Raw genomic sequence first — 12,274 nt, 5'->3', positions numbered from 1 at the left:
ACCCACTGATATCAATGTGAACACAAAAAAGGAACATTAGTCCCACTTATCCAAATAATGGATTTTAGAGCAGACACAAAGTTAGAGAGTTTAAAGCTGGCATTCCCCCTACTTGTATATTTTCAACCGGGCCCTTTGGGAGATATCCACAAACAGCAATATATATATATATATATATATATATATATATATATATATATATATATATATATATATATATATATATGCCTTTATTACTTATATGGGACGTGCACCAGTTCACCACTAAACATATATAGGAGTGCCAGTGATCTTTTACAAAATATGTATGTATATATATATATATATATATATATATATACAGTATATATATACACATATATACATACAGTATACACACACACATATATATATATATATATATATATATATATATATATATATATATATATATATATATATATACATATATATATACATATACAGTTAGATCCGGAAATAATTGGACACTGACATAATTTTTATAATTTTGGCTCTGTACGCCACCACAATGGATTTGAAATGAAACAACCGAGATGCAATAGAAGTGCAGACTTTCAGCTTTAATTCAAGGGGTTGAACAAAAATATCATATTAAACGTTTAGTAATTGCAACCATTTTCATACAAAGTCCCATTATTTCAGGGGCTCAAATGTAATTGGACAAATTAACACAATCATAAATAAAATGTTCATTTTTAATACTTTGTCGAGAATCCTTTGCAGGCAATGTCTGCTTGATGTCTGGAACGCATGGACATCACGAAACGCTGGGTTTCCTCCTTTGTGATGCTTTGCCAGGCCTTTACTGCATCTGTCTTCAGTTGTTGTTTGTTCGTGGGTCTTTCTGCCTTAAGTTTTTTCTTCAGCAAGTGAAATGCATGCTCAATCAGGTTGAGATCAGGTGATTGACTCGGCCATTGCAGAATATTCCCCTTCTTTGCCTTAAAAAACTCCTGGGTTGCTTTCGCAGTATGTTTTGGGTCATTGTCCATCTGTAAAGTGAAGCGCCGTCCAATCAACTTTGCTGAATTTGGCTGAATCTGAGCCGACAATATATCCCAATACCCTTCAGAATTCATCCGACTGCTTCTGTCTTCTGTCACATCATCAATAAACTCTAGTGACCCAGTGCCATTGTAAACCATGCATGCCCATGCCATCACACTGCCACCACCGTGTTTTACAGATGATGTGGTATGCTTCGGATCATGAGCCGTCCCAAGCCTTCTCCATATTATTTTTCTTCCCATCATTCTGGTACAGGTTGATCTTAGTTTCATCTGTCCAAAGAATGCTGTTCCAGAACTGGGCTGGCTTTACTAGATATTGTTTGGCAAAGTCTAATCTGGCCTTTCTATTCTTGAGGCTTATGAATGGTTTGCACCTTGTGGTGAACCCTCTGTGTTTGCTCTTGTGAAGTCTTCTCTTTATGGTAAACTTGGATAATGATATGCCTACTTCCTGGAGAGTGTTCTTCACTTGGCTGGATGTTGTGAAGGGGTTTTTCTTTACCATGGAAAGGTACCTACGATCATCCACCACTGTTGTCTTCTGTGGACGTCCAGGCCTTTTTGTGTTGCAGAGCTCACCAGCGTGTTCTTTTTTTCTCCGAATGTACCAATATTGATTTGGCCACTCCTAATGTTCCTGCTATCTCTCTGTTGGATTTTCTTTTTTTTGCAGCATAAGGATGCCCTGTTTCACTTGCATTGAGAGCTCCTTTGACCGCATGTTGTGGGTTCACAGCAACAGCTTCCAAATGCGAATGCCACACCTGGAATCAACTCCAGACCTTTTACCTGTTTAATTGATGATGAAATAATGAAGGAATAGCCCACACCTGTCCATGAAACAGCTTTTGAGTCAATTGTCCAATTACTTTTGGTCCCTTAAAAAAGAGAGGGCTACATATTAAAGAGATGTAATTCCTAAACCCTTCCTCCAATTTGGATGTGAATACCCTCACATTAAAGCTGATAGATTGCACTTTAAGCCCATATTAATTATTTAACTGTAACTTGAATTTATTTTGGTACACAGCCGAAATAACAAAACTTGTATCAGTGTCCAATTATTTCCGGACCTAACTGTATATATATATATATATATATATATATATATATATATATATATATATATATATATATATATATATATATATATATATATATATATACAAAGCAGCCGGCACTCCACTTGCAAGTTGAAAAAATTGGGTGCTTGTCCCATAAAGCAATATTAAACAATACGATACCGTTTTTAAGCACGAGATCAGGAGACAGCACTCAGGTAAGTTTGATCACAAGTTTTTGTATTGAAAAAGACACATAAATCGACGTTTCGGTCCCCCAGTGGGACCTTTCTCTAGGTGGTGCATATACACATATATATACACATATATATATAAATGTATATATATACACACACACACACACACACACACACACACACACACACACACACACACACACACACACACACACACACACACACACACACACACACACACACACACACATATATATATATATATATATATATATATATATCTTCCGCTCTTGTCTCCCCATTGCTGATGAAAGCCTCCCCAATGATCTTAGAGGTACTGTGGTTGCATTTCTCTCTTCTCAACATTACTCCAGCACATTTTCTGATTTCATCCTCACATCTTACTTTTTTAACTAATATCTATGGCCACAGGAAGAGAAAGATAGCTTCTGAGAACAGCATAGCTTCTGTAACGAGACAGATACATGTAAGACATGTAAGACACGTAAGACATGTAAGACCAAGGTCTAAAGACTATTTGTTGTAACCATGTATTTTTTAGAACTCTATGCCCAGGACATACGTGCAAACAAGAGGTAAATCTCAATGTATTACTTCCTGGTAAAACATTTTTATAAATAAATAAAAAGGTCTAAAGACTTAGAAACAGAGACAGAGGCCAGATGACCACATAAGATAAGCCCCATGTCTCCGATTATAAGACTTCCAATCATACATCAGGACAAGTCTCTACCTTGGATAGAATCCTTCTGAGCCTCACAAGTTCATTATCTTATTTATTTACAAAATATTTTACCAGGAAGTAATACATTGAGAGTTACCTCTCGTTTTCAAGTATGTCCTGTGCACAGAGTAAGACAAATAATACATGGTTACAAATACAGTTACATAAATGAGCAGGGTATACATTATATACAAGACATTGCATGCACAGTTAAAGAAAATATATATTATGGGCGTATGAAACAGTTACAGACCAGATTAAAATGGGAGACAGCCTTAGATTTGAAAGAACTTAAACTGGTGGTGGATGTGAGAGTCTCTGGTAGGTTGTCCAGTTTTGGGGTGCACGGTAGGAGATGGAGGAACGTCCGGATACTTTGTTGAGCCTTGGGACCATGAACAGTCTTTTGGAGTCTGATCTCAGGTGATAAGTGCTGCAAGTGGTAGGGGTGAGGAGCTTGTTCAGATAGCTGGGTAGCTTGCTCATTAGGGTGGTGTTAGCGTTGATTCTAATCTGGAGCTCAGTCGCTGGAAGCTTTAAAAATTTAGTCTTGGTCCCAAATACCATTGTTACAGTCTTGTCAGTGTTTAAAAACAGTTTGTTTTGGGAAATCCAGTTTTCGAGTCTCAAAAAGTCAGACTGAATTATGTGTTGAAGGTCAGAGAGGCTTTGGCTGTGTGCATATAGGATTGTGTCGTCTGCATACATGTGTATTGAGGCTTCCTTACAAGCTGTGGGAAGATCATTAATGAACACTGAGAAGAGTAGGGGCCCCAGAACAGAGCCTTGCGGGACACCACAGGTGATATCCAGGGGGTTGGAGTTAGAGCCTGAGATGGACACATGTTGGGATCTTCCTGATAGGTAGGACTGAAACCAGTTTAAAGCATGCTTCCCTATTCCAGAGCTCTGGAGTTTGTTAAGCAGGATAGCATGATCAACTGTGTCAAAAGCCTTTGCAAAATCTAGGAATACTGCACCAGTGAGTTGTCCCCGTTCCATTCCACACTGGATTTCATTGCAAACTTTTAGCAGGGTAGTTACGGTGGAGTGTTTGGGACGAAATCCAGATTGGAATTGGCTAGGGAAATTTGTCTTGGTATAGAAATTGCTTAATTGGGAGTGGACACATTGTTCCATTACTTGGATAGAATTGGGAGAAGTGAGATTGGCCTGTAGTTTGAGACAGTGTTTTTGTCTCCACTTTTGAAGATTGGGACAACTCTGGCAGTTTTCTAAGTCTTAGGGATATGGCCTGCAGAGAGGATAGAGTTGACTATGAAAGCAATTGGTTTGGCAATGGCTGGGGCACCAAGTCGTAGGAACCTAGATTGTAGTAAGTCAGGTTCGCATTGGCTGCTTAGTTTTAGTTTGAGGAGCGCTTGTGTAATCTCCTCTTCAGATACTGGGCCAAATTGAAAATTGTGGGCAGTGTTGGGAGGGGGTGGGGCTATGTGTGTACTCCCAGGATGAGATTCAGATTTGTGGTTTGGGCTGCGTTTCACTAATAAGATAGTGGCACACCCCACAAAGTAATCATTGAATGCATTTGCAATGTCAGTGGGGTTTGTCAGAGTAATATCCCCCTTAGTGATGTTACTTGGTTGTTGATGGTTAAGAGGCTGGAATATATTGTAGATAACCTTCCAGAAGTTAACTGGGTTTGATGTATTTTGGTGGAGATTGTCAGATTAATATTGTGCTTTTGCGTGCCTTGTTTGCCTTGTGCACATTTTCCGCATGCATCTGTAGTGATTGAGATCCTTGGTAGTGCCAGTTACTTTGTAGCTTTTCCACAAGGTATCAATGAGCTGGTAGAGTGCAATAAGGTCAGTTGTAACCCATGGAAGGTGGGCCCCCCGTACCCTTATTTTGCGTAGTGGAGCATGGGTATCGCAGAGTTTTAAGAACTCTAATTGGAAATAGTCGAGCGCAGAATCAGGGTAGCCCCTCCTAATTCCAAACTAGTGCTCTCATCAGGTGGGAGAGGTTTAAACTTCCTGTTATAAATGCAGTTTGTGGCCAAGTTACATCAATAAAAAAACTTTAGTTCTTTTTTGTAAGTAAATTGAAACCATTCTCCCTTTTTCTCGCCGCCCTAACCAAAAAACCCAGTTGTCTATTGACTTGTGTCCCTGACTTCGTCCAACATCTTCAGAGCTATTTTATGGTCCTGCCAACCAAATGGAATTGCCTTCCAACAACCCCAGTTGAACTCTCCGGTCCTAGAGAAGACACTGCAATGGGAAGGCTTCACCTGTAACATACTGATTTGCATGGGCTGCAGTCTTGTTCTGAAATAAAAGTTTTAAAGAAACATTGGATTTATGAGATCCAATCAGGAGATTGGAAGGTACAGCATAGAGCAAATGTGAGTAATGTGACATACTGTATTAAGAGACAGACAGAAGAAAGTAGAGAAGGAGGAAGATATGTAAGGAATCACTGGTCCTTCAGGGATGGAGGGATGGCACTGAACTGGTGAAGAAATTCCCGAAGGATAACGAGGAGGGAGACTCTTTTCAAGTCATTTAACTGAAATCAACTCTTCTACAAACATTTGTGTCCACATTTGTGTACACAAACTCACTAAATTGCCCCTCTGTGTATCCAGCACTGGGGAGTCAATTGGTCAGCAGCAACAGTGTTACACTTTGTAATGAAACCCAGATAAGCTGCAACAGCGGAAAGATATATTACGTTGTGAAAGTATATAAAGTATAACATAGGGAGAACGCAAACAAACAATCAGAACCGGCGCCTTACGAGTCCATAAATATGAGTCTTTGAGTCCAAAAGTGAGGAAGTGTCCAGAACTCTCCTAATCCTGTGCTTCCAGATGGTTTGATGATATTCCGGCCGTGCGTTCCGTGATATGTGAATAAAACACAAAGAGAAATCAAGGTGCAATAATGCTGGCAAACACACAATAAGACTAAAACTAATACAAGATACATCAAACTAACGACTGACATTACTGTACATACTGTACAAGACAAAACAAAAGCAAAAACAATGAACAACAGATAATAGCAAGGCTGAAAATATAAAAAGCTAATTTAATAAAAAATATAAAACAATAAATTGCTGAAATGAGGATAACAGTGAGACCGCTGGACCGTGGCTTAAAACCAGGACCCTTCTCACAAGATGGTTGGAGTATACAGGCAATGTGAATGAATAGCAGGGAGGTGTCAGCTTATCCTCCGGTTGGTGCTGGAGTGTCCGTGGATGCATTCCAGTGCTGTCACGCGTTCCTAGGACGGATGCTCCGACACTGGGGGCGGACCTTGAGTGGAAAAAAACTCTTCCTGCTTGATGCTTCCAAACACGCCTGTCGCGCTGCTCACGTCAGTTCCGTCAGATTAGCTGATGAACATTGACCCTACGCGTTTCGTGCGCTTGCGCGACACTTCTTCAGGGGGATATAGGTAGTACTAGTGATTGGTTACTTTTATTCCATTGCGGTGACTCTGATTGGTCGAATAAATCCCACCCTTCACCTTCATCGCAATCACCCAGATTGATCAGAATACTTGTCAATCACTTCTAGCACTGAAATGCAGCCTTACTAACATAAAAACATACACAACATTACAAACAATGAACAATAAAAGGACATCATTATACATGTGTGTAATACAGTAGTTCTAAGTACCAGACCAAACATGAAAGAGCTTGTAAAGACCCCCATTCCAAATGAACTAAGTACGGCTGCAATAGGGATATATTAGAGCAGATCTGGGTCACTCAAAATGAAATCTATTTATTCAAAAAAGCCCCCAGTTCAAAATCTATGTTCAGACCACATGGAGAGAGGGTCCTCAGTTGATATATCCAGTACGCCTCACATACTGGTTTAATCTAATATATCTCCCCCTCAACAGTTGGCCCGAACTGTTTCAATTGCCTGACACACCAATCCTGTAGGGGGAGCTATAATAGAGTCTTGGTTATCCATGGAAACCCCGATAACTAAAGAGAAATCAAATCAAAAGCATGATGTCAAAATTGAGCCAGACAAGTAATTGTTTCATTAATTCAACCTCCTGAATCCAAATGTTGATTGGTTTTTGGAACAGTTGATAAAATGGGATGTCCCATGAATGTGTGAGATTGGGAGTCAGGACTGTATAAATAAGGAAGCATTCGGATTAAAAGACACAGTGACAGCCAGGTAATACAGGTGAGTATTGCTGGAGAAAGCGCAAATATGTCTAAGCTCATTAGAGAGAAGTTTGTAGATAGAAGATAATGATAGAATGGGGCACTGGAGAAGGGAGAGACTACTGTAAAAGGCAGACAGAATAAAGTGAATGACAGACAGAAAGAAGGGAAGTGAGGGATATAGATTTGATATGTTGAACAAGTATAATACAATAGGTGAGAGTAAGGAGAGACAGGTCAGCTGCAGGTGACCAAAAAGTGGTATATGCAGATATTTGAGGCAGAATAGAAAATAAAAACACATAGAGGAAACACATGGACTATGGCCAGATAAAATGAGTGATTGGAATAAATAAAACAAGAATTATTATCAGGGAGAGAAGGAATAAGAAAGATCTCTGAACACTTTAGTATAGAAATGACGTTGAATTTGAAGGAAACATGAAATATGTTTGAGGACGTGTTGGAGAGAATGTGTAGTTGGACAGGCTAAGCTCAGACATCTTGTGAGATTCATATATCAACATACAATGACAGAATAGAGAAATAGCATGGAGATAATATTAGATGCAAGAAGGGATATTATAGGGATTATTTAATCATACTGTATGTACAGTGAGTACAGAAATGTCCGCTCCCTGTCTCTCTCATTCCATTTATCTCCAGGTCTTATCCGAAACTGCACAGAATGGCCTCAGTTTATCATCTCACAATCCTACTTTTGCTGAGCTCTCTGCAATGGGGTAGGTCACCGTTTTATGTTTTTATGATGATATTATATATTAGAAATGGAGAAGGCTGGAGGGTGGGTATGTTTTCCATCTCTGAAAATGTCTAATATTAAAAAAACTAATTGGGCTGATTTTGAAATAATCTCGAAAATTAAGTGAAGTGGGATTTTAAAAAAAATAGAGAATTCATATTAAACTTCAGCTAAAGCCACAGAATGATATTTAGACATAAGGGAAACTTGGTAACTTCCAAAGAGCTGTGTACATTCAAGGAATTGATAGTGCCCCCCCCCCCCTCTGCAAAAAGAGGTGGCAATTGGGATAAGAAGCTTCTACAGAAGGAATCCCGGTGGCTTTACACCTTATCCACATTAGCACAGGAAGGATTAAATGAAGGTTTTTTATTTACTCCATTCATCTAGCCCCGATACAAGTAACTACATGTAAACCTAAAATGATTTTCAATGTCTCTACACCTCCTGATCAATCATCATGGTAACTAGGTAGCCATAATACATCTGGTCAGGTAGGACCCCCGTCCCCTTTGTTTTCAGTATTGACAAATGTAATTAAAAATGTAATTAAAATACTGAATAAGACCAACTATATAGCCTCGCACTAAATGGGGATGGCTATAATAGTAAGGGAACTTTGCAAATATGTTATATTGAGAATCATGATCTATCTAATTATTAGGGAGCTAGACCTATCAGCAGTGCTACGGGGCTAAGGAGTTGACTATTCCATCTGACCTCGTCCACCCATTAGTGGATATTAACTTGGATTAGTTTCTTATGCCCTTATTAGTAAATAGCATAATAATGTATGCTACTACACCTACCTTCAGGCTATACGACCACTGCAATAATCAGCTGCGAACATCAGCTTAGACAGCACAGCAATTATTATAATGTACGTCCGGGGATTCTAAGTGGGGCATAATACACCTAAGATTATCCCATTCCATAAACTGACTCAAATAATCTTAACTCACTTAAAATGTTGGGTTACTCTATCCATTGCGATTGATTACAATGATATCGATGTAGCTATGACACTTCGGATCAAAGAGTACTTATTACGGCTCCAAATTAAGATCGGACTTTAGTAAGAGATGTATTTAGATCCAATTAGATATCACCAGCTAATAAAAATATGCTGATCTCAATGAGGATGGAGATAAACAAACACATAATGGGAGTGGACAACAAATCCGAGTTTATTATGATGTCGATGGCAATGGAGGAGTGGGCATCACCAGCGTCAGAATACTACTGTGAGTGTTACCGTGTTAACCAATTAAGCACATTTGTTCCCTCCCCTCAGCTAAGAGACCCATAGGATAGGCGGAGGAGCTTCACACGCCCCCATCAGCGAACCAACAGTGTCATGGCGGGCATGTGTGATACTTCAATGTCCAGTGGGTACACTAGGACCAATAAGCAGTGTGAAGCTATTAGCTACCATAGCAACCATTGTGTATAAAAAAATCCTACCAGCATCCCTTGGAACTAGCCCCCGATGAAGCCACGCAGGTGAAACGTATGTCGGGTACATCTGATGTCACTTCCTTAGTGACGCCGGCTTATCTGAGTGGCGTGGGCGCGTTTATGGTTGGAGCGCTTTGCAGACTGCAGTCATGGGCAGCAACAGCGCTCGAACCGATTTTGTAGATATAATTACTGAACGTGATACACTCTCAATCACTGCTTTAATTTATCCAACAGTGCTACAAACATTGCTGTTACTAACAAGATCTACATCGATGTTATGTAGGATTGCAGTCACTGTGTGAATTCACTGAAGTGCTACTTTAAGTACAAACTCAACTAAACAGTTTCATTTTGCAACAGTTTAGTGGTAAGTGGTTCCAAGTCTGGGTCCCTACTTACAAATCTGGGTTATTATTTTGTCACGATACAGAAGAATATAATGTGCACTGATTATCTTACAGTTTAAGTATACTCAACACCTATCAACCAACTAGTGATAGTATACGAAGTGGCTATACTACTGCATATCCATTTTGTTGGTTCTACCTGTGCTGATCATGAGCTTTAAGTTGCAATGTATACTATATAATGTATGCATACTAAAAATAAGCTTGATCAGCAGCACATATACGCCCACACACCCTTCGTCATTTTAATTGATTTTATTTGTATTGTTTTGTCCGTTTATCATTCTCACTTCCAAACATTATTTTTTTAATTTACACTAATAAAGTTAAATTGTTTAAATTAGGGGGGTTTCTCTAGTGCCACACAAAGGGATCCTTTCTTTCCTAGATAATACATAACTTCCATAGAAGTAAGTAGTTGAGTAACTGGAACCATCTGTGTAGTGAGACCCGGAACCCTATCGCTGGAAGGTCATTTAATTGTACAATATTCCCATCTATTGGGAATGGTCTGGTAACTCTCAGCTTCATCTTCTGAGAAGCCCGCACTTTAGTAAAGCTGCATGCACTTAGGATACAATGATGTATGGTTGGCCAACTCCCGATCACACTGAGACTTTTGTTATCCTAATATAGATTTAGGAGACTTCCAATCTCAGGGCATATGGCCAGATTATGTGACCTGTGACTTCCCTTCATGCCTGATTGTAATTCAGGGGGTTCTCTCATCTGACCCATGTCACGGTCCGTTCTGCATCCGCACCACGGTCCAATGTTTGAGGGCAAATCATTGATTTATTGGATCTCAGAATTACCCATGCCCAATTTTTTCTGTTATGACTGAGCCACTGATTGAACCACCTGTGCTGAAGCAGGGATAGTCTGAGTACCTGACCTGAGACTGGAGTTGGCCACCACTGAAACTATTCCGGCTACAATCCTAGGGCAAAACCAGTGCAAAAGAATTTAATTTGATTTATCAAAGGAAAATAGCTTATAATGGTACTGTATTCCTTTTCTATAATCAATCAGGTGCTATATATTTTTTGCACTGGTTTTGTGTCTGGGAGATTTCAGTGATTAGATCTCTTAATGCCCCACAGTAATACTGAGTTCTTCATACTGTACATACTGTGACTAGAAGGTGTGTTGTGCTCAGCCGATTGTATTGTGCATTCTCCCCAGGTGAAGCTCTGGAATGCTTTACCTGTGCACCAGGTAACTGCCAGCCCCTTCCATGCAGCGCTGCGCAGACTCAGTGCCTGTTTGTGGAACATTTTCAATGTGAGTATTACGGGCATTTCTATATCTTGTGCTTGTACTGTCAGATCACAACCAGCTGTTGTTAAAGGGGCAGTCACACATCTGTAAAACAACTTATCAGTTAGTTAGTTAGTTAGTTAGTTAGTTAGTTAGATTTCTTAGAAAGATTCAACCACTCTTTAAAAACTGTTTTAACTCTTTGCATCTTGCGACAATGAATATGTTTTGTTTTTCTCTGGGGCCCATAAATTCAAACATGTCAACTCTTTATGTTTATCTGTTTACTAATGGAAACATAATTATTACTTTGAATAACAACATCCTTTGTGAGCACATTCACATGTCTCAGACCGGTCTGCAATCCTGCTATTCCCCATTATCTCTTAGCATACAGTGCTTCCACTGCAGCCAGGGATTCTGTGAAATGACATGCAAATGAGCACATAGTGTCACCTTTTAGTCTAAATCCATTTTAACATGGACCCTTATAAGCTTATGCCTGCTGCATTACACAGTTTTTTTTAGCACAGCCCTGGTTAAAAAAGTGCCTCTTTTTTAGGCCTGACAAACAGTCTGATCTTCACATGACATTGGTAAGAGATGATTCAAACTCTACAGAGAATTTGTTTTCCATGGAAATGTAAAAAGTTGATAACATATTTAGGAATATTTAAAGTTGGCTGAAATATTGTAGAGATCCCTTTACCCTGTTACGGTAGCTATCCCACTGTCCTCAGTTATACACCTTTGCCCTTGGAAGGATTGGATCATAAAATCCAAACACAATTTCCTGGCAATGTTATGGGTGTTAATTAGAGATGGGTGACCTTTTTGGAATCTGCGGTGGATTGGCGAGCGTCTCTCAGAATTCCATGGCGGATTAGCCAGCGTCTCTCAAAATTCCACGGCGGATTGGCGAGCGTCTCTCAGAATTCCGCGGAGGATTGGCGAGCGTCTCTCAGAATTCCACGGCGGATTGTCGAGCGTCTCTCAGAATTCCACGGCGGATGGGAGAGCGTCTCTCAGAATTCCGCGCCGGATTGGCGAGCATCTCTCAGAATTCCACAGCGGATTGGCCAGCATCTCTCAGAATTCCGCGGCGGATTGGCGAGCGTCTCTCAGAATTCCGCGGGTCAGTCTCAAAAGGCAGATCTGTTTTTTTTTCTATCACTGAAAATC

General features: G+C 39.8%; 1 long non-coding RNA gene across 1 annotated transcript; it reads left to right on the top strand.

Moving 5' to 3' along the window:
* Nucleotides 1-7,200: 7,200 nt before the first annotated feature.
* On the top strand, nucleotides 7,201-11,104 carry LOC142465305 (uncharacterized). Its single transcript, XR_012787838.1, has 3 exons — nucleotides 7,201-7,220; nucleotides 7,868-7,944; nucleotides 11,018-11,104. It is a non-coding gene; the product is annotated as an uncharacterized LOC142465305 (long non-coding RNA).
* The last annotated feature ends 1,170 nt before the right edge of the window (nucleotides 11,105-12,274 follow it).

This window comes from Ascaphus truei, chromosome 13 (genome assembly GCF_040206685.1).
Source record: "Ascaphus truei isolate aAscTru1 chromosome 13, aAscTru1.hap1, whole genome shotgun sequence".
Taxonomy (NCBI): domain Eukaryota; kingdom Metazoa; phylum Chordata; class Amphibia; order Anura; family Ascaphidae; genus Ascaphus; species Ascaphus truei.
The sequence above is the reverse complement of the archived record's forward strand: the minus strand, read 5'-3'. Positions and strand labels throughout refer to the sequence as shown.